The following is a 25,066-nucleotide window of genomic DNA, read 5'->3' as shown; positions in this document are numbered from 1 at the left end:
CTTTGACCCCACAGAGTGGCCACGTGTCAACTAGGCGCCATGTCGCTATGAGGAAATTGAGGCCAAATCCCCATAGCGCCATAATGCCCAATTGTAATAATTCCTTCCTTTGCAGACGTGTTCCATTTTGATTGGCTAGCATGACATGGAACTTCACTGAGCTGACAAGGTACTAGCTGGGACCCACCCACTTGCCTGAAGTCTTGCCATGGTGACTTTTCTGTTCGAGTGCTATGTCGCTAATGGAAAACTCGTGAGCTTTTCGATGGCGACATGGCACCCCACCGGCATTTCTAACTTCCCGACCTGCTTCCGTTGGTCCACCCATGAAAAATTTTCATTACCGTGAACCTTGCCCGCCAAACATTGGGACTCATAAGGTTTAAAACTTTGGTTTTTAAATATTTCCACTGGTATTTGACTATGGATATTTCAAAGGCCGGAAGGGAAATATGAATTATGAATTTGGTGGGAAGATTAAAATATAACAAGACTTGGTGACTGGTAGAAAGATTAATTTTTTTTTCACTAGGATCTATGTGAATGTGGAAATGAATAAACTCTTACCAACCACAATGGATCTAAAATCTAAATGGGTAACCTAGTCACAACTATTGGTTTATGAGAATGTTGCTCCTTTCTGCTAGAAATGTAACAACTTTGGCCATCTATTTGTGGAGTGTTCAACGAGTGAGAAACTCAAGAACAAGGTCTCATTGTCAGGTGTGGAGGTGGTTAAAAGTTCGAAAAAAATTGAAAGGGGTGTCGTACCCAAAACTAGGAAAATATAGAACTAGTTGGTTCCACCAAAACATGTGTGGGAGATGCTTAGCTGAATGAAACCCCTTGTACTGATGAGAGAACTAGAACCCCTGAGAAAGAGAAGGTTGTAGTGTAAGGTGGGGGGATGATTGATTTAATGGATGCTACTCCTTAGGAAGAGGGGGAGAATGTTGACCATGTAGATCTTTGAAAATATGCATTTGGGTGATGGTTTTCTGGACAAAAAAATGGTTTTTTAGGAGGTTATGAGTTACTACAGCTCACCCCTCAACTTGGGGGCTAGCTCGCCACTCATAAATGTAGCTCTTGTGGTTTCCCTTCAAGGTATTATTCAATTCCTTTTACCTCCTTCTAAGGGCGCAAGCATTGATTTCCTTAGAAATGAAATTGAATGGGTGGTCCCAAAGAGAAAGATCAGAGGAGGGAATAAGGCAGATGTTGGATCAACTATGAGGATATGGAGACCCTCGATCAGAAACATCTACCAAAAGGAAACAAAAAAGGTTATTTCATAGGGGAAACAAAAAACCATGAAGGAAACCCAAAACCATAAAAGATGAATATCATATCCTAGAATGTGAGAGAGTTGAATAGCTCTAGAAAGCATTACAAAATCAAATAGAAGATCATTGAACTTAACATTGATATGATTCTTTTGTAGGAAATGAAAATGACTGAGCAAGTATTTTTGAGAGTGGCTAATTATAGCTAGGTGTTAATATACCTATAGTGATGCTAATGGACCTTCTGGTGGTATTTCTAAATTGCTGAATCCTGACAGGGCTATGGGTGTGGATATCTCCATCAACACCCATTTTCTTTCCACTAATTTCACCACCCAAATTGGTAGTTGGACTATTTTTTATTTATATGGCCCCAAGAATCACAATGGTACGCTTGTTGTGTAGAATGAGGCTACCACTATTGCTGATTCCATGAGACTTGAATTTTTCTTATGTATGCATGACTTTAACACCCCATTGTACCCTTTTGAGAAGTTGGGGGGATTGGAGGATTTTTCTAATAGTATATAAGACTTGGAGAATTTTTTTGAGAAGAAACAATTTGATAGATATTGATTTCTAGGGGTCCCTCCCTAAAGATGTATCTGAGTAGGCTTTTTGTCTAGAATGAGGCTACCACTATTGCTAATTCCATGAGACTTGAATTTTCCTTATGTATGGGTGACTTTAACACCCCATTGTACCTTTTTGAGAAATTGGGGGGATTGGAGGATTTTCCTGATAGTATATAAGACTTGAAGAATTTTTTTGAGCAGAAACAATTTTATAGATATTGATCTTTAGGGGTCCCTTCCTAAAGATGTATCTGAGGACCATTTGGGTTCATTCTATGGCACTTCTCTCCTAGACACAAAGTTCTACTAGACGAAGGCCTTTTAGGTATGAGATCATGTGGCATTCACATAATGAATTTAGAGACTATATTGCATGGTGGTGGAAGGATCTGGTGGAAGGAACGACCATATTTTTTGTTGCTTAAAAACTCAATATAATCATAAAGGAGGTAAGAGAATGAAGAAAATCTGCATTTGGGAATTTATCCAAAGAAAAGAAGGTTATTGAAAAGAAGGAGAGAGCTCTTCAAAATCAACTTTCACAAAGGAATGCATAGATTAAGTAAGAGTAGGAAGAGAAGGAGTGTTGAAACAAATGGAATACCCTCTTGAATAGGGAGGAAGTCTTCTATAAATAGGGATCTAAGATCCAATGGCTGAAGGAGGGAGATAGGAACACGACACTTTTTCATAGATTGGTCTCAAGAAGGAAAAAGAGAAACACTATCAACATGTTGATGAATGATAATTACCATAAGGTCATAGAAAAGGAACAAATAGAAGATAAAGTCAATTCTTATTTCCAAGAAGTGTACAATACCCCAATTGCATAGGTTGATATAATCTTACAAAGTGATTTCCTAAGGTCATTTCGACTAGGGACTAGATGAGTGAGAAAATAATGTGCAAGGTCAAAGAAGAGGAAGTCAGAATGGTTCCAATGGGTTTCCTCCTACTTTCTTCTAGGAATTCTAGAAAATTGTTAAGGATGACATCATCCATGTTGCTTGTTGGGATGGGAAAGCTACTGAAGGATCTTAACTAGACCTTCATTGTTCTCATCCCTCAGATGGAGGAACCTTAGAGGCCAAAAAACTTTAGACTCATTAGCATTTGCAAAACAATTTATAAGGTTCTTGCTAAGGTTATGATGAATCATATCAAGCCCCTCCTAGAAAAATTCATTGGCCCCTATCACAATGGCTTTATGCCTAGGAGCTAGATTCTTGATGCAGTTATAACCACCCATGAGGTAATACACTCTATGGAAAGGTTGAAGAACTAAGGTATGGCACTTAAATTGGATATTTCCAAATCATCTAATGAGGTCATGCATGATTTCCTCTTTGCTATTCTTACCAAACTTAGCTTTAATAAGAAGGCTAATAATATTATAAAAAATGTTGTTACCTCTATTACTTTCTCATTCTTTGTTAATGGAGCCCCTTGCACTTCCTTCTCTTCCTCCTAAGGTCTTCACCAAGTGACCCCCTATCTCCCCACCTTTTTATTATTGTAGTGAAAGTTATAACAAGAAATTTAGTTTCTTTGACTAACTTTTGTAGAATTAAGGTCATTAAACCTACCTCTCGATGCCCCCCGACAAATCATCTAATGGTTTTTGAATGATACTTTCTTATATAACATCTCCTCTATCCATGAAGCCAGAGAATGGAAAGAAACCATGGTCTTTGGTCACTACATAAATTACTAGAAAGGAAAAGACTTTTTCTTTAACACCATTACAAGTTTGAGAGAAAAGGTGACATTCATTCTTGGTTGCTATGAGGTGTCTCTCCCAAGTACTTTTCCTGATCTACCACTTACAAAAAAGAAAGTTCCTAATTAGTATTGGAATGGCTTGGTTGAATGCTTCCAGAAAAAGCTAGCAGGTTGAAAAGGAACAATCTTGAGTAATGCTAGGACACTCCAATTTCTCTTCACCCCCTATAGGACATCCCAATTTATTTCCTCTCCATTTTCAAAATACTGGGAAGATTCAAAGACATTATTGAGAAAATCTAGTGCAATTTTTTATGGTCTGGCACTGAAGAGAAGTCTAGAATGAATTTGGTTAGCTAAGAGAAAGTTTTTCAGCTAGAAACTCTTAGAGATCTAAATTTAAGAGTAATAGGACACCTGAATAAGGCCTTATTATTTAAAATTGGCTAGAAATTGGTGAACTCCCATAGTAGTCGGTCTAACATTATAAAGGCTAAATATCTTGGAAGATTGTCTCCCCACCAACTCCCTTAAGTACATGATCTCCCCCAAGGCTCAAAGATCTGGAACAATGTGGTTAACACCCAAAAGATCCTAAAAATGAGGTGTTACTAGATTATGGGGAATGGTAATTCTATTAACTTCTGGGAAGGTCATTGGATTCATGATAACCCTCTCATGCATACTAATTTCTTACATCTACATGAGATGAGTACTAGATTGTATGGCCCTCAGACTTGAAACTTTATCACCCCTAATAGAAAATGGTTTACTTTCCACAACCTTAAGCCAGTGGAAATGGAGCTTTCTTGAGAGCTATAGGACCTTCTCCGTACCTATAGGATCCCCCTCACCTCAATTGAGGACTCCTTAGTGTGGAAACTCACACCCTCAAGAGATTTTATAGCTTATCTCTATCATATGGGGGGGAGGTGGCCCAGGCTGATTGGAGAAAATCTTGGCACCCTTGCATCCTAACAAAGATAAACTTATTTTGGTGGATGAATTTGCATGGGTTGATTCTCACTATCGATAACCTCTAGCATAGAGGGTTTCAACTTGCTAACTGCTACATTTTATATCTCCAAGATGCATAATCTACTCCACACTTTCTTATCCATTGCCCCTTTGCCACGAATGTTTTGAGGGAAGTCCAGTGGTGTATGGAGAGTGAATTGAAGCAATCTATTCATTGGGATAGTCTGGCTGTTGTTTAGTGTGGAGCTTGATCAGTCCCCAAGTGGGAGATTATTAGATTGTGGTGACTGATCAGGAAAGTACTGTACATACTTCATAAATAGTGGGGTTAAAAAAAATTTTTTGGAAGTAGCCGACATGGTAGCCGACATATTATGGCCGACATATGGCCGACATGTTATAACCCTAAAGCGGTCTAATACTTGTATAAAAAGGGCTTAGGGTTGGGTATTCTTTTATGTGTGGTGTTACGAAATTGGTTCTTGCGGCGGTATTGAGCTGTAAGGGATTACGGATTGTAATCAGGTTGTAATCACTGGATTGTAATAAGATCAAACTTGTTGTTTGGTGGACGTAGCCCAGGGATTGGGTGAACCATGTTAAATCTTGGTGCCTTGTGTTCATTTCTGTGTGTTCTATTATTTTTTGTTATTGGTTATATTTGCATGTAGTTTTTTATTTCTGTCCGTGGTTTATCCTAACAAGTGGTATCAGAGCCTAGTTGTTTCTTAGTTATCCTCTGCAGGAAAGTCTCACGGTTAAGTGGGAGTCTCACGGTTGAGTGGGAGCAATGGCAGATGATGGTAAGCTGAGGGTTGATAGGTTTAATGGGCAGAACTTCCAGTTATGGAAGATGCAAATGGAAGACTATTTATATCAGAAGGATTTATGGAAGCCGTTGGAAGGAAAAGCCAAGAATCAGGGAACTATGTCAGAGGCTGAATGGGATCTTTTGGACAGAAAGGCACTCGAAAGCATTTGGTTATGCTTGGCACCATCGGTGGCATTTAATATTACAAAAGCAAAGACGACAGAAGATTTGATGAAAACCCTAGCGACACTGTATGAAAAGCCCTTCGCTTCAAATAAGGTATTTCTCATGAAGCATTTATTTAATATGAAAATGGTAGAAGGAGGATTTGTTGCAGATCATTTAAATGAGTTTAATACTATTACTAGTCAATTATCTTCTGTGGGTATCAATTTTGATGAAGAAATTAGGGCTCTCTTGATTTTGTGTTCTTTGCCTGAAAGCTGGAATGGCTTGGTAATGGCGGTGAGTAATTCTATTCCTGGATCAAGTACCCTAAAATATGATGATGTGATTGGTGTTATTTTAAGTGAGGAAACTCGTATAAAATCCTCAGGTGGATCTACATCAGGAAGTGCTTTAAATGCACAAAGCAGGGGCAGAACGACTGAAAGAGGAAGTAACTCTGGAAATCGTGGGAAATCAAGAGGAAAGTCAAAGGGGAGGAGGTCTCAATCGAGAGGACCAAATGATTGCTGGTACTGTGGGAAACCAGGGCACAAAATGAAAGATTGCTGGACTCGAAAGAAAAATGAAGGAGATAAATCAGATGGAGACAAAGAGGCAAATGTGGTAAGTAATAAATCCGAAGAGGATGCTTTGCTTCTGTCTTTAGAGAGTGTTGATGATTCATGGGTTTTAGATTCTGGTGCTTCTTTTCATGCTACACCTCATAGAGGTTAGTTCATTGATTATGTCCAAGGGGATTTTGGGATTGTTTATTTGGGGGATAATGAACCCTGTCAGATTGTTGGAAAGGGAAAAATTAAGATTAAGTTGCAGAATGGGAATCATTGGCTACTACATGAGGTAAGACATGTTCCAAAGCTGAGTAGGAATTTAATTTCAGCAGGGCAACTCGGTGATGAGGGTTGTGTAATTACTTTTAATGATAAAAATTGGAAGGTTTCAAAAGGTTCCCTTGTAGTAGCAAAAGGTGTGAAAGTAGGCACCTTATATCTTTGTACAGGTCATATTGTTCCTTCTACTTTGATTGTTTCAGAGAAAAATGAATATTCAGGAACAATTACTGCAGTTGAGCAGGGAGAACAAATAGCTGCTGCAGATTCTGATACAGCGCTGTGGCACAATAGACTTGGGCACATGAGTGAGAAAGGTATGAAAGTACTTCATTCAAGGAAAGTTTTACGAGGTCTAAAATGTGTGAATATGGATTTCTGTGAAAGTTGTGTGTATGGAAAACAAAAGAGAGTGAGTTTTGTAAAGACAGGGAAGGAAAAAAAAAAGGAGAAATTAGAGCTTGTGCATACAGATGTATGGGGACCGGCTCAGGTATCTTCCCTTGGTGGCTCTCATTATTATGTTACATTTATTGATGATGCAACTAGAAAAGTATGGGTTTATTTCCTTAGACAGAAATCTGATGTATTTCAAACTTTTAAGAAATGGAAATGCTTGGTTGAAAATGAGACTGGTAAGAAATTAAAATGTCTCAGATTTGATAATGGTGGTGAGTATTGCAGTCATGAATTTGAATATTATTGCTCCACTAATGGTATTTGTAGACAAAAAACTTTTCCAAGGACTCCACAGGAAAATGGAGTGGCTGAATGCATGAACAGGACTATAATGGAGCGCACAAGGAGCATGAGGTTGCATGTTGGGTTGCCCTTACACATGTGGGCGGAGGCTGTCAATACTGCAGTATATTTGATTAATAGAGGTCCCTCTACTCCTTTGGGCTGTGGTATTCCAGAAGAATCATGGACTGGTAAGAAGGTGAGTTATTCTTTTCTCAAGACCTTCGGTTGTGAAGCTTTTTCTCATATAGACTCTGAAAATAGAACCAAGCTAGAAGCAAAATCAAAGAAATGTGTCTTTTTTGGATATGGCATTAATGAATTTGGCTATAGGCTTTGGGATTTTGAAAATAATAAAATTATAAGAAGTCGGGATGTCATATTCAATGAAAAAGTGTTGTACAAAGATCTGTTGCAGCAACATGAGAAGAAAGAAGATGATTATGTAGTGCTGAATGATACTCCAAAAGATGATATTCTAGCCATTCCTCATGATGTGCAACAACTGCAACAAAAAATACCACACACACCAGTGAATGTTAGACAGTCAACAAGGCAAATTAGACCTCCACAAAGGTTTTCTCCCTCTTTGTATTCTATTTTACTTACTGATGCTAGTGAACCTAAAAATTATGATGAAGCTGTGCAGGTGGATACTAAGATTCAGTGGGATTCTGCAATGAAAGATGAAATGGACTCTTTGCTGAAAAATAAGAGATGGGATTTGTGCAAGTTGCCTGCAGGTAAAAAGGCTTTACAGAATAAATGGGTTTACAGGTTGAAAGAAGAGGAAGGAGGTAAGAAAAGATTTAAGGCTAGGTTAGTTGTAAAAGGATTTGCACAGAAAAAGGAAATTGATTTTGATGAGATATTTTCTCCTGTTGTTAAAATGACTTCTATTCGTACTGTTTTAAGTCTTGTGGCTACTGAAGATTTGCATTTAGAGCAGATGGATGTTAAAACAGCCTTTCTTCATGGTGATTTGGATGAAGAAATATATATGGCTCAGCCATAGGGTTTTGAGGTCAAAGGTAAGGAGAACTTAGTGTGAAAATTGAAGAAAAGTTTATATGGCCTGAAGCAAACACCTCGGCAATGGTATCTGAAATTTGTTAGTTTTATGCATGAGCATGGATATAACAGGTGTCATCCAGATTACTGTGTTTATTTTAAGAGGTTGGATGATGATAGCTACATTATTTTATGTCTATATGTTGATGATATGCTTATAGCTAGGTCTAACATGCATCATATTAAGGGGCTAAAATGCCAGTTAGCACATGCATTTGCTATGAAGGATTTGGGGGCAGCAAAACAAATCCTTGGTATGAAGATTTGCAGAGATAGGAAGAATAGAACATTGATGCTATCTCAAGCTGATTATGTTGAGAAGGTGTTGCAACGTTTCTCTATGGAGAATGCTAAAGCTGTCAGCACACCTTTACCTGGTCAATTGAAATTGACTAAGGAGATGTGTCCCAAGACACAGGAAGAGGAGGATAAGATGTCCAAGGTACCCTATGCTTCAGCTGTAGGAAGTTTGATGTATGCTATGGTATGCACTAGGCCAGATATTGCACATGCAGTGGGAGTCGTTAGCAGGTATATGAGTCATCCAGGTTTTGAGCATTGGAATGCTGTCAAGTGGATTCTCAGATATTTGAGAGGAACATCCAATAAGTGTTTACACTTTGGGGGCTCTACTACTGATTTACAGGGCTATGTTGACTCAGATTTGGCTGGGGATATTGATACCGGGCGGAGTACTACAGGTTATGTCTTTACTGTTGGTGGGGCAGCCATGAGCTGGGTAGTACTACAAGTTATGTCTTTACTGTTGGTGGGGCAGCCGTGAGCTGGGTTTCTAGGCTACAGAAGATTAATGCTCTCTCCACTACAGAGGCAGAGTATGTTGCTGCTACAGAGGCAGCCAAAGAGATGATATGGCTTCAGTTCTTCTTGGAAGAATTGGGACATCCTCAGAAGGATAATTATTTGTTCACAGATAGTCAGAGTGCCATTCATCTTGCTAAGAATTCAGCTCTGCATTCTAAGACCAAACACATACAGTTGTGGTACCATTTCATTCGGTCAGTTTTGGAGGATGGACAGTTAAAGCTGGAGAAGATACATACCAATGAAAATCCGGCAGATATGTTGACAAAGGTTGTCACAAGGGAGAAGCTAAACTCCTCTTTAGCTTCAGTTGGTCTTTTAGACTAAATGTGAATAAAAGAACAGTAGAGTCCAGGGTGGTTTGATCCAGTGGGAGCCCCATGCGGTAGTTGTATTGCTATAGGATCAGTCTCCAAGTGGGAGATTGTTGTTTAGTGTAGAGCCTGATCAGTCCCCAAGTGGGAGATTGTTAGATTGTGGTGACTGATCAGGAAAGTACTGTACATACTTCATAAATAGTGGGGTTAAAAAAAAATTTTGGAAGTAGCCGACATGGTAGCCGACATATTATGGCCGACATATGGCCGACATGTTATAACCCTAAAGCGGTTTAATACTTGTATAAAAAGGGCTTAGGGTTGGGTATTTTTTTATGTGTGGTGATACGAAATTGGTTCTTGCGGCGGTATTGAGCTGTAAGGGATTACAGATTGTAATCAGGTTGTAATCACTGGATTGTAATAAGATCGGACTTGCTGTTTGGTGGACGTAGCCCAGGGATTGGGTGAACCACGTTAAATCGTGGTGCCTTGTGTTCATTTCTGTGTGTTCTATTATTTTTTGTTATTGGTTATATTTGCATGTAGTTTTTTATTTCTGTCTGTGGTTTATCCTAACACTGGCTACTCACCCATACCTTAGAAAATTATGGTCAATTATCCCCCCATATGTTACTTGGAAAATTTGGAAGGACACTACTAGTTGGGGGGTGGCTGAGTAGATTATTAGGCTCCTAAAAGAATGTAGCAATATCTGGCATTGGAAGCTCCCCCCAAACTCCTGAGTGGACTAGATATGAAATGGGCATCAGCTTGGAATGTTGATTCAATTGTGGCACAATTTGAAATTTTGAAAGTCTTGGCTAGAAATAAGATGGTGTGGTACTCACACCATAAGTTTTGGTTCAAACTAAATTTTGATGGCTCAGCCATGATGGAAACACCATGGTGGGAGGTGTCCTTCATAATAGTATGAGAAATATAGTGGCTGCCTACACTAGAAACTATGGAGGAGGCTCTAAAAATCAAGTTGAAGCACTGACACTCTTGTGGGAATTGAGAATTGTGAGATTTCATGGAAATAATAAGCTTTCCATTGAGGGAGACTCTATTCTTATCATTAAGGCTGCTAAGGGTGAGGGCTGGTGCAACTGGTCAATTAAAGTCATAATCGATGAAATTCGAAAGTTGATGGAAGAATACCATGAAATCTACACGTGGCTCACATATATCAAGAAGGGAATGGTGTGGTGGATGAGCTATCCAAATCTGGCCATGGTGTCATGAGATTAGTTGAATGGGAGGATGTTAGATTGTTTTAATCATCAACACAAGTTGCAATGGAAAGGGAGTGTACTTTCAACAATACCATATGAATAATCAAAATAGGTGGGATGCCTTCATTTTTCTATGTGAGCATGAGGAAAGGGCTCTCCATAAAGAAATTATTTCAAGAGATTGTATGATGATACACATTAATGTTTCAATTACCATGAGTATTAATTACCACCAAAAAAGGACGTACAGGGTGGATTTAGCAAGATATAGAGAATGACCTACTAATGATCAAAGTGACAAATTTTTGAATTCTCACACAAACTACAGCTGGTGATGACCATTTATAACATTGTAGAATAATGATGGTTCTTCATTATCTTTTCATTTTAATTGTTGACGCTTTTCATTTAATATTTGGTAACTACCAAACCAACAACAATGCTACATTGTTTGAAGAATTGGTGGTTGACTTAGGAGAAGGCATCGGCACTAGTAATCACATTGAATTGGTGGGTGTGGAGAAAAGTATCTATAGTAGTGAGGCGGGAAATATTTACTTGTAGGAGGGCAATGTCTTACTATATATGGAGGGTATGGTGAAGCACAATGAGAATGTCTCGATGCAATTCTTCTTGATTTGGAATGAAAAAGGGTGATTATCAATGGAATAGGATTTGAAATCTCAGTGGAAACAATTGAGAGGGTTGGAGAATTTACTATGGAAGGAAAGAACTGGAGGAGATAGGTCAAGGTTAATGAGGAATCCAATTTGTAAGAAAAATTAAAATTCAAGGAGGAACTAATGTGAATCTACATAGGGTTTTCTCGAGAAGCCCTTCCTAAGCCTTGGGAGGCCATCTTTATGCAATTATGTGGTATACCTCCCTAGAGGACCACTTTCAAGTAATCTATTATTAGCACTTCCCTATTTTGAATTACTTAAAGAGCCTAGAACACATTTCCTTTCCATTTATGTTATTTCATTCACTAGAAAATTGTATTTATAAAGCCAAGAGGAAACATGAGGAGGGTAAACCTTTCTACCTTTTCCATGAAGAACTTATGAACAAACTATTTATCCAATATCTATCCCAAAACTCATTTCTCTTCGTTAACCCTCTCACCTCTATCACCCTCTAAGTCTCCTTAGACCCTAGCTCTAGCCCTCACCACAAGAAATTCAAAATTAATCTTGAGGTTAAAATTAGCCTCATAGAGTTAGATTTAGATACTAGGAGGGTATGCAAAGTGCTAGGAGAACCAGTAAATGTCTCTAATTGGAGAAACTAATGTCCCCTCCAAGCATGATTCCGCCTTTGAGTCTTTGGAAAGTGATGTCAAACCTATGAGAAAGAAGAGATTGCCTTAGGACACCAAGCCTGGCCCCAGCCCTCTAAGCCCTTCCCATATCCATGATGCTCTAGAGGCTACCCTGACTAGAAGTGGGGGAGAGGAAATATATCATACCCGTAAGGAAGGAAAAAATTAAAGATGTTGGGAAGAAAGGAAATCATAGCCATAGTAAGGTGAGATTGGAAAGGCTCAAGAAGTCTATAAGAGATTTAGTAGACAAACAAACTAGTATCTGCTAGAGATTTGAGATTTTGGTTGATTTTTCCACCAAGGTCATGCATTCCATAGCCATAACCCTCTACTTTTTGCAGGTGAATAAAGAGGACAAGGACCTGGGAAAAGCTACTAAGACAACTTGATTCATCTATGGGTTTCTGGTAGACGACTGACTAAAGACCATCTTAGAAAAATTGGTTAAGGTAGAAGGGGATGATGTAGGTTAGGACATTTCTAACAAAAAGAAGGAGGACAAACATAGGTAGGAAGAGGGTAGCTAGCCCTAGTTCTAGTTTTTATTTTAGTTTTGCTGCCCATATCTATGAACTTGATACCCCACAGGTTCTTATTTTTTATGCTTAAGATGGTTAAAGGGAATAATAGAACTGATGTTCTTTGGTGTTGCTGGTCTATTTTACAATCTTTTTCACATATTAGTTTAAGGACTGATAGTACTATTAATTATGCTATAGTTATATCTTGTTTTTCATAGTTTAAAGTTGGCATAGGGTAGATAACTGGGAGGTAACCTCTGACTAATTTTTTAGCCTTTTGTACTTTGGGGTCAACACCCATCTTTTTGGCTACTATCTAATACTTCAAAAATGTTTTTACAATTTTTTCCTAACTCCATTAATTTACTTAGTCATATTTATTGTAACGGGTTTTCCTTGCTTCGAAACAACATTTCTAATAGTAGGAAAATAATTTCAAATATAGAAGAAAATATACATAATCAATGATCCAAAATTACACATTGAATTCTTTGTCTTATTGATTGATGTTAGGTTCTCTACCAATTGTGACCTTTGTAACTCAACAAGATCATATTTGTGATCCCTCATGACAATCTTTCATGCTTGGTCAACTACCATACAAGGTACACTATTCAATGTACTCATCTAATAAAATTTATGAGAAATGACTCTCACTGCAAACTCAATCAATACATCTATGATGGTTGAAATAGAATGTCCTCATCAATTCCACTCAAATTTTGTATTAGCCTCAAGTTCTTCTTAGCTTAGGCAATGCATTGTCTTCCTCTTATAAATCATTGGATATCTAGAATCATTATCAATCACTTTCTTTGAAATTTTGATAGATCCATTTTCTAACTACAACTTCGTGTCATGAATTCTTCTAAGAACAACTTTAATCTTTTCATTCTTTAATCTTATCATAAAATCTATGGTTTGAATTAACCCTTTCCTCTCAACAATTTTAAATTCATCCTTCACTATACCTTCATCACACAATTTCTCATATTCCACATGAATCTCATATTCTCCAACTTCACCAATTGTACACATATAGTAGCTCCATATACCATGTATCATAATAACCTTAAGTGATATTGATGGTAACACACTTTTTGAAACTCCTTTCATAGAAATATCCAAAATAACATGAAACATAGGTGAAGGACAAGCATCACTCATCACCAATTGAACATTTCCTACCTCTTGACTATTTGTGTAGATGATGAAGATACCATTTTCTCGTGTTAGGGTTTTCAAACTTTAATTTTTTAACTATTTGAAACAATAGAAAATAGTACTCGATCACTCATTCACTATCAGTTTACTTCCAATTGCCTTCAAATCTCTTTGTCAATTCCTCAAATCGCACTATGATGTTGAATTCTCAATCCAAGATGTGTTTAATGTATTCAAATTTTACATATATATGCCTTTTTTCATTCAAGTTAGGGTTTCCATTAATGTTGTATTGTTTGTTAGGTTGAATCTAGATGTCTTGATCATTACAAAAATTTTGAACTCAGTCTCCACTATACAGTTTAAGCAGTTACATTTAACTCAGCTTATAAATTAGTCTAGCATTGTGGTACTTGACCCATATTGTAGTGCTCATTTAATATAGATAGTTTTACTAATGTTTGACACCCATTGTGTAGATAATTCTTTTGCGCTACTCTTTCGATAGATCTATTCTAATGCATATTTTCTCATGCTAGTATGAACTTTTGCACATTTTATGTTAGGAACTAATGTAAGATAAATCATTATATATGCAATTTCTTATATACAATTCTTGATCAGTTTATGGTGCTGTAATCGCCTTCTTCATTTGTTTAGATGACCTAGACTTCATTTGCTCCACTATTATTTTTCTTCCACCTTTATCTTCCATGTTTGATTGATCTCCTTATTTGTTTTTTCAACGTCCACTTTTCCTTTACCCTTGATGTGTTAATTATTTGTTACTAGTGCTTGGGTCCTACAATTTGTTCTTACATTTCTAATCTTGTGGTAGATAGAACAAACTTTCTTAGGTCCATTGTTATGCCTTCAATTTGTTCAGAAGGGTTTTTCCTAAGATTTGGGTTCATATTCTCTATGTCCAAAATTTTGACAATTGTACTGATATCCCTCAAATCTAGATGCAATAGGTGTATTGTTCATTTTTTATCTACACTCATGGACTTGATTTCCTTTCTTCTTTCAATAAAACCAATAACCTTAGGTTTAAGATTTCATATACCATTCTTGCTTTAGCAAATGTTTGCAATGTGTCCATGTTTACCACAATAATATCATGAAGGTTTTTCTTTTTACTTTGTATTCATTAGCTCTCCACTCTTGGATTATTCTCCTTCTTCATTGGATGAATTTTGTATGTCCCTTTTCAAAGATGATGCTAAATGACCTAGTTGATCTCATCAGTTCTTCAAATTATCTTAATGCTTCACTAGGCTTGTTCATCCTTTCTACAAGTTCTTTCTTGGATCTTATCTATTTCATCAGTAGGTCATTCTATGATCTTAGATTTTCTATCTTCATTTCTTTCCTATTCAATTCCATATTTTCTAACATTAATTGATTCATCATGTCTAGCTAAGTGTTTGCAAGATTTTTCACATCAGATGACCTTTCTTCAAGTCTAATAGCCATTTTTCTTTTGTCTTCCACAACTACAACAATTTTTTTCCTCATATTTCTTTTTTTTATTCCATCACTTCACATAGCCTTATTGACTAAGTTTCATGCTCTCTTTTCAATCCTATGATTTATTCATTTAGGATACTATTTTTCTCTAGTAGATATGCAATGGTTGGATCACTCTCATTAGAATTTTCAATTTCAAACAATCCTTGTGTATCAACTTCTTCATAAAGTGTCATTCTATTCAATGGCCATGTCCTTTCTCTTTCAAAGGGATTACCATAGTTCCTCTCTTACTACTTCAAGTTTTTGTAGTATGAGTTGGATGTCAATCACTTGATTGTCAATAACCTTTCCCAATTTGAAAGTCTCTGTCTCTAAGATCTGAACTCACAAGCTCTTATATTTCCTTTAAGAGAACCAAATCTTTCATACCAATTGTTGGAAGTTTAATTTGGAAAGTTAGATACTATGAGAGGGGGAGAGGTGAATCAAGATCTTTAAACCTAACTTTAAAACTTTAAAATAACTTTACTACATTCACCATATTGAGCATGTCATATCTAGTTTATGCATAACATAACATATAAAATCAAATGATGTAATAAACATATCTAACTATCAATCACATCCATGAAATGTAAACGCATGACACAAACTATTTGGTAACCCAAAAACCCTCCACGGTGAAGGTCAAACTAGGGTAGGGATGACACCCACAAATCTTCACTATTGTAGTAAAAAGGTTAACATGTTAGGTTTAATATTTTGATCACTTATGATGATCTACCTTGTGAGAGGCCTACTCTACTAAAATATTTTAAGGCTATTAGGTGTTATATTGTTAAAGGATTTTACACTTACAATGAAGTAAGGACCCTATTAGGAGATTTACAAAGGTCTGTTAAAACCACTCTCTTAAGAGATTTTCCCTAATTCAATCTATTAAAACTAAGTCAATACATAATCATTCACTCTACACTATAGTTTCTAATTACAAATCTCCTCCTTCCAATCTTTGATATGATCTCCAATCTGATATGGCTTTTCTAAGTCTCTCACTACTCCATAAGGTCACTGAACTTTGTTCTTCACATCTTTCACATGAAGCATCCAAAACTTAACTCTTTCACACAAAACTTCACTTCCTTTGCACACTTTGTAATCTCTTCTATGATAGATCATTTTACTCTTATTAAAAAAAAGGTTTGAATGTTCCTATTGAAATACATTTATGGAGTCTTTTAGACACTTTTCTTGTTGCCTCTTCATTAAATTGGTTGTTCTTTCCTCATAGGGATTGATGGCCCATGTTAGAATGTGTAACAACGTCTATAATAAACTATACAATCATTAAAAATGTTGTATCCATTTAAACTTTACATGGTTTACCTCAAATTTTCTATCATTCAAGACTTTTATATTATTTATGTTACTCGGGACTCACTATTTGTGATGCTCGATTGTAATTTTTCTCTTCTCTATTATTCAACCTTAACTACATTTTGCCTATATAACTTAGCATATATCTGATCTTTCTTCTCATCATTCTCTTTGTTTGAGTTATATTGAAAATACTTGGCAAGAAAAGACTTTCTCAACTCCTATAGAGCTTGACATATACATGATTATTTATAAGTCTTTAGATGACTTGACCTATATAGAGTAGTTTAGTCACAATGATGATTGAGTAACTCTATCTTATATATGAATAAGTGTTTGACGCTAATAGACAACTATACCTAGAGATACTAATAACACTATCCACACTGGATTCCACTCTTAAGTTGCATATCAAAATGATCTCGCTAATGATTACAACCAAGGAAAACATTTTTCCTTTATACCAAGTCCTAAAATCAATTATTGAGTCAACCATGAGGATTTCCCAATTTACAATAATGATATAAGACCAACTTAAGATATTACATTACATGTTACATTACATCTTTAAATATTTCTCATAATTACAAGTAATTTGTCAACTTACAATCTTCATAAATTTCCACTCACTAATAATTTGACTATGTGTGATTAAGAAAAGATTCTTCAATATGTCTTGAACCTTTTTCTTAGCTCACTCAACCATTTTCCATCTCTTTTATGAGAACAAATCCAAACATAGATATTTTCTTTCTCCAAATATTACCTAAAAGCTACCTTCACCAAATCCTTCATAACTCTTACCACTCTCATGTTCCATACACACTATTAACTATAGCATCTAAACAAGCTCTAGAAAATAATCTCATGTCTGCATAACCTGATCTTCAATCCTCAGACCATGTGAAGCCAAAATCAGCCTAGTGCTCTGCAAGTCTCTGTAGAATAACCAACATGATAACATTAATGATGAAAAACTCAGTCATGAATGCAACACACAAAAACAAAATCATGTGATCTCCAGCAATGCTAGGATACTCCCACATAGGATTACCATCAAAATTCCATTCTAACAAAGTGACTCTATTTTTCTTGAATGAATAAGAGTTCTTCTCCCCAATATGTATGGCCTTTATGTTAAACTAACATGGTCTACCTAGTAACAAGTGGTAGCCATGCATGGGAAAAATATTGCATGGGATTTTATTTGTATACTCTCCTATAGTGAACTCAACCTAAGCTTGTTCACTTACTGATACATTTTTTCCCTTATTCAACCAACTCTATATGTGTGTGTGTGTGTGTCGTAACTTAGTTAAACTAAACTTGATTTTTATTAAGGGATAAAATAGGTTTTTTACAAGGGAACCAAAACCCCAACTATCATTAAAAATATTTGAAAAATCCTGTTAGTTTGAAACTATACTAGAAAGGAAAACTAGCACCCCCAAAAATCAAGCAACCCTTAACAGAATAGACACCAAAATGAGACCAATACCAATAAAAAACCCAAGCAATGGACCTAGATTAATGACATAAAATACCAAAATGATCAAAAAATTAAACAATTACAATGGGAAGTAGTTCAAAGGGTTCCTCTTTATAGAGGATCCAAGATTTGAACTATGTTGCTAGTATGTGATAACTATAGGGACTTGAGTATCGATCCATACATTTCCAAAGGTAAACTTGTACTATGCACCACCCCAAATTAGAATCATGTGCTGATCTTAATTACCCCTCTTATTGAAAAATGAGGAACATGTCCAAGTGAAATAGATGGTTTCTAAGTATATTTTAACTATTGGATATTCTAACAGTGTTTTAGCCATTATAAATAATGTCTTCTATATGACATGGAAAGGGTAAAGAAGGAATGGAGTAGATCTTTTCTATAATCATCCTTCTCTTAGGAAGAATGGTAATTGATGGATTAAACCTTCAATGCTCATAAAATAAACCAAAAGATAAATTGGATGTAAATCTTTTGCACAATGTCTTCCAAAAATGACCCATAAATTTAACATCTCTATCAGACACAATGCTCAATGAAAAATCATGGATTCTTACCAACTTGTTCAAGAATAAGTATGCTATATGACATGCATCATGAGTAGCCTTCCATGGGATGAAATGAATAATCTTCCTAAACCTATCAACAACCAAAATATAACATCCAAACTAGTGTTAGTTCTAGGGAAGCCAACAATGAAATCCATGATAATAGACTCATGTGATCTATTGGGAATAGGAAGTGGTTGATAATTAACTAAATATTTCTAGAAGTTCCTTTGATTTCTTAAAAACCACACACTCCTTTACATACCTTCTCACAACCCTTTTCATCTTGGGATGGTAGTAAAACCTTTAAACAAACTCTAATATTTAACTAAAGGCAAAGTGACCATTAAGATTGCCATTGAGCTTTCCTCTGTTAATTTCTCTCTCATAGAGTCCTTTGGCACACACAATTATCCCCTTTAAACAATAATCCATTGTTCAAGGTATGATAAAAATATTGGCCCTATGAAAGTGATTATTGAATTTATTGCATACCATATAGGCGTCTAAGAAGTCTTCATCATCTTTTTATAATTCCTTAAAGGTTTAAGTTCCAATGCTTTAGAACTATACCTCTTGAATAGTGAATAACCTCCTGCTTAATGCATAAACTACTATGTTATTTTTCTCCTTCTTATGATTGATGGTGAATTAATATGCATGCAAGTACTTTATCTACTTGATATTCCTATGAACAAACTTATCTTAAGTATTAATAAAACTTAAAGCTTGATTTTTAGGGGAAATAAAAAAACTTCTTAAGTAAAAAGTAGTGTCTCAACTATCTTAGGTCCTTGACTAGGGCATAAAGTTCTAGGTCATAGGATGAATACCTCCTATTTTCTTCATTTAACTTCTACCTATAAAAGGATAGTTGGACTATCCTCTTGGGTAAGGACTTCCCCAACTACCATATTTCACTTGCATTACACTTTAGGGGGAAAAAATTAAGCTTGCTAAGACCAAAATAGGTTGCATGGATTCCTTCTTCTTCAAAATTTCAAATACCTTATCAACTTCCTTTGTCCACTTAAATTTTACTTTTAAACCACTCTTTATGGTATCTATGTAATAGCAAAACATTTATCACTAATGCCTCTTTATTAATTTCCTATAGAATTGATCTAAACCATGGAAGCTTCTTACCTATGTTCTTGTCCTTGGAGTTAGCCAACTTAATTTGGTTTCAACCTTGCTAGAACCCATCTTAGAACTACCTTGTGAGGTCACAAACCCAAGGTACACTAGCTCCTTCTTCATAAGCTCACACTTTTCAAAGTTGATTGTTAATTTCTCCTTGTGTATCCTCCATAGGAGGGTCTCAAAATTCTTCTAGTGTTCCTCCTTGGTCTTGCTAAAGATGACTATATCATCAATATATACTACTACTTGAATCTTCCTTTGTAATTGTTAAGCACTTCATTCATCACACACATAAAAGTTCTTGGAGCATTGATAAGTCCAAATGGATTCACTAGCCACTCACACAAACCCTCTATGGTTTTTAAAGTATTTTCCCACCCATCCCCTTATGTTATATGATGACCTGGTGGCATCTTCATACCTATTTTGGTGTAATATCTAGCCCCAACAAGACAATCCATGAGATCCTCTACTCTAGGAATACGAAACATATATCTTATTTCTATCTCATTAATTTCCCTAGCATCAATACATAATCTCTAGTTACATCCCTTTTTATGTGCTAGAAAACCTAGAACTACACATGGGCTTATGCTTTTCCTTACGAATTCCTATTCAAGTAGTTCTATGACTTTTCTGGTTATCTTTTTGTTTTGATCAATTGTCATCTTATAAGATGCCTTATTGGGTAGAGATGCCTCTAGTATAAAATCAATCTAATGAGGGATTTCCCTTTGAGGGGATAGAGTTGCAGGACTTCCATCACTAACTATGTCACTAAATTTCTCTAAAAAAATCTTTAACTTTGATGGAAAAGGCTCTACCTTTTTCTTATCCTCTTCATTTGGCTTCACAATGATTTCAAATCTCATTTCATCTTCCTTCTTTAGGTCTTTTAAAAAATATTTTCAACTTACTAGCAACACATTAGGGCCCACTTTCTTATTTTCCTCCTCATCCATTATGGAATAAATGTGATAAGTGAACCCATCTTTCTCAAATGAATAGGATTTCTTTTGGCCATTATGTATGATCTTCATGTCAAACTTCCATGGTCTAACAAGTAACAAGTGGCAGGCATCCATGGTAAATATAACACATTAGATTTCATCCTTATACCCTCCTATAGTGAACTCAACACAAGCTTGTCCATTCACCAACACAATTTGCCCCTTATTCAACCAACTAACCCTATATATGTAAGTCTATGGTAACTTAGCCAAAATCAACTTGCTTTCAATTAAATGTTAAAATAGGTTTTTTACAATAGATCCAAAACCCTAAGATTCATTACAAAATAATTTAAATTTTTCATCAGTTTTAAACTATACTGGAAATGAAACCCAACACCTCTAGAATACAAGCAATCTACCATATTACTGACCATAAACAGAGACTAAGAATGACCAAAAGACCAAGTGAGAGACCTAGACTAATGAAATGAAAAACCAAAAAGATCATAAAATTACACAACTAACAAGATATTAGGTTGGCTCTAGTGCGATGGCTCCTAGTTTTCCTCGACTACTTATTTTGATATGATAATATTAGTAGACCCTAAGGCTATGATGATATTGCACACTTTCCAAACAATCTTGCACTTCACCCTAAAAAATGTTCTTATTTATTTAGGTTCCTTCTTAACAAGCTCCTTAAATAAGATTATTCTAAAAATAGAGTTTTGTCCACTCTCTAAATGAAGGTTGAGCTTTGGTGATTTAGCACTATTGTTATTCTATCAAAAGTAGTTGAACCATTTTTTGGCTGAGAGAATGATCTTTCTCAAAACACTTATAAGCTAGATCTCCTAGTTGTCTAGAATAATCATAGTAGGTCATGCTTGCACAATGCAACCCTCTTCCTCCAAACCTTCCTTTATTCCCACTAAAAATTCTACCTCTACTTGAATTCCCTCATCCACTATGTTTATCAATATGTTTTGTAACCCTTGACTCACCTTGGTGTCTTGGTTCACTTTATTTTTTACCATATTTTCTTCTATGGCCACTAGAATCTCTTTCCCTTCATCTTTCTCTATATCTAGTACCATGATTCTTCTTTCCTTTTTCCTCCACCTTAATGGCTGATTAAAAATACTTGTGAACATTGTTAGGGTTTACATATTTATCACCTCTTCTAGATTCTACCTAAGTCCATTTAGATATATAACCACCTTGATACTTTCAACTTCTTGCACATTTATTCATAAACACAATCTTTATATAACATCAATCTCTCTCTATTTGAAGTTTTGTCTCTTTTTGTGGAGTTGGGTCTCATAGTCTTTAGGTACGTAATTCTCTCTTACCTTTACTTCTATTGATTTTCAAAAATATATACATTTCTTCCCCTCTTGCTCCCTTCTTTGTTGCAAAAAATTCCACCAAGGTAGGAATGGTCCCCTCATTCTTGATTTTGTCACCTTCATTTTTTTGACTTCATTGATACCCTCACACTCAAAAAAAATTTCCATCCCCTTTGTCCACTCCATAACTAGTTCTGGCTCCATCTTGCCACTAAACAAGGAAACTCCCTCTAGAGATTTTCCTCTTAGGACTTTAATGGCTCTGAGGAATGGTTCATCTTGCAATGGTTAGTTAGGTTCAGGGACTTCATCATCTATAGCCACTATCTAACCCTTTTCTTCATCATATTTCATCTTTTCACTTATATGTTCTATCTTTTCTACTACTTCTCCTAGCATGCACTTTATGGATGCTGGGTATTTCTTACAAAGTCTATTCTCCTTGTTCATCTATGTCATATTCTTTTCCATCTCTACATTAGTTTACATGGTTGACTTTCCAACTAATTCTAACATATAACAATGTCACTACCTAAGTCTTTTTGAGCTCTGATATCAATTTCATCGGGAGTTCCTCACAACTTCCTGAGTCACTTAGACTCAACTCTTAAGGCTTCTTTCCAAGCTTTCTACAATTCTCTTGTTGACCCCAAACTGAGGAGCATTCACACTATCTCCCTCTACCTTCTAGGATCTCTCTATTAAGTCAAGGATTATATATGTCACTTAAAACTCATTAGAATAAAGTCACACATTCATCTCTAAAACACATCGATAACCATTATGTAGGTATAGAAGATTTCCTTAATAACTCTACCAATTTTGTGGTCTTCTTGTATATTTTGTATCAAGATTCCTTAAATCCCTATATTTTAGGGCTATTAGATCTTGAGCCCCAATTAGACCTCCAAATCATGTAATCTCCAATTTACTCAAAAATATTCAAATTAAAGTTGGAGAGGATCGAGGATGCTAACACTATTTTGCAATATTTATAGAATTTCTGTCTTTATAGTGTTAGTACACCACCTTGTCTAAATAGGCCTAAATAAAAGTTCTTTTTGGCTTGGATCTTTTTCTCCTTCTACAAATTGACTTATTTGCATTTCTCAACTCAATCTACCTCTTCCCTACTCTCCTAACACTTCATTCAATTCTATCACATGTCTAGATATTCAAGATCTCAATCTGTCCCTACACATTTCTCCTCACTCTTCAATATCTTGCTCCTAGTTCAGCTCACTTATTGGCTTATCCTTTTGTATATACAATGTTTAACTAGGGCATTCTCAAATCCCAAAGTGTTGTGATGATTCCACATTGGGATTTTAGGAAAATGCTATTATTATCACATAAACCCCTAGCTAAACCAATGATGTGGTAGTGAGAATTAGATTTGTATTGATAAAATAAAATTGACTATCAACTCATACCAAAGAAACCAAAGCAAGAACATAATGGAACTAATTGTACATGCTAACGAATCAAGCCATTCAATCTATTTTTGGATAGTTTCACAAGTTACAATATAAATTATGGTAAAAATGCTATCAACAATTCAAGTGTTTAGTATTCTCAAACTTCACCAACCTATACACAAACTTTGAGCTTATTTTAAAATGAAACTAAATGTCACTTTATAAAATGATTGGAGCTTCAAATTTCTTTTAAGGTTCATCATTAGTTCAGGTGTAGCCTTGTTTTCAAAACATAGAGGGAGTAATTGAAGAAAGTTCTTCAAATATTCATGAGATTGTGTCTGCCAAACCAAAACTGAGACTAATATACATAAGAAAATCCAAAGAAATATATGAGAAGTGTAAGGTTGAAAACCACAAATATACAAAAAAAGAATAGAAAAAATTTAGGTTGCAATTTATGATTGGTATGTTTTCTTATTAAGAAAGCATGGAGAGGGCTCTGAATCCTAACAATAGAACAAAAAAAAAACCACAAGCTAGCAACGAGAAAAGTCATATAGCCAATAATAGCCCAATACACCACCTGCCAAAAGAATTGTCAAAAACCACCGTTGACAAAAGAAACAAAACTAGTAGTAAAACTAGCACCAAAACACTAATTACTGATCTAGAGAAACTACTCATACAGAGAAACTTTTGATAAGTACGTTTTTTTCAAATTGTTGTCAATTGAGTATGAGTGAGTAGGTTCTTAAACCATATATGTGGTGGCTTTCGCTGGTTGGTAACTCACAGACTTTGTACCTCACTAAATTGTTTTGCAAGTCTGACCCCTCCATAAATTTTTAAAAAATAAAAGAAATTAAAAATCTAAATTTTTTTATAAATTAATTTAATTAAAAAATAAGTAAATCACATCTGAGTGACTTTGGTGCTCCTGAACCTGCGCTCTGTGACACCCCAGCACTAGTTCTTGGTGGAGATCGTCTGAATCTTATCCTTTTGGGCTGTTTCTTTTTCAAGCGCTTGAGCTTTGTTCCCATACCCCTTTGCTGGGAGACGGTCTTTTTCTTCCCCCATGATTTGGAATTTATTTCATACTTTTACTTTGTTAATACATTATGTGTCTTGGGAAAAATTAAAATATCTATAGATCAGTATGATGAATTAAAAACAGCAGCACAAAGAATAAAAAAGACAGAGCTTAAAAACAGATCAGCAAAACTCAAACATATCAAAGAGCTATAAAGTTTCTTCATGTTATTATAGCTGAGAGGAATGCTCTATTTATAGAGCTCATACATATTTCTAGAGGGTTCTTGAGAAGCTTCAAGAAAGGAAGCACTCTAGAGATTTCTACATAATTTTAAATTCAAATTTTGCACAAAGAGAGAGGCTCCAAGAAGCAAGTAGAAAGTTCTGGACTGTACATTAAATGCCCAGCTACTATAATAAACATTATTTTTAACACCCCCCCATAATGTTTATTTGGAGAGAGTAGGAACATCTTTGAGCTGCAATAGATCTCTAAATTTTGTAGATTTTACGATAGACAATGCTTTTGTAAATATATCAGCAAGTTGATCTTCTGTTCCGCAAAATTGAAGCTCCACTTCTTGTCTTTCAATTAGATCTCGAACAAAATGATGATGCACTTCTATATGCTTGGACCTTGCATGATATACCGGATTTTT

Source organism: Cupressus sempervirens, chromosome 6 (assembly GCF_028749045.1).
Source record: "Cupressus sempervirens isolate cs-2001-9-10 chromosome 6, ASM2874904v1, whole genome shotgun sequence".
NCBI classification, from domain to species: Eukaryota; Viridiplantae; Streptophyta; class Pinopsida; order Cupressales; family Cupressaceae; genus Cupressus; species Cupressus sempervirens.
Note: the sequence above shows the minus strand (reverse complement) of the source record.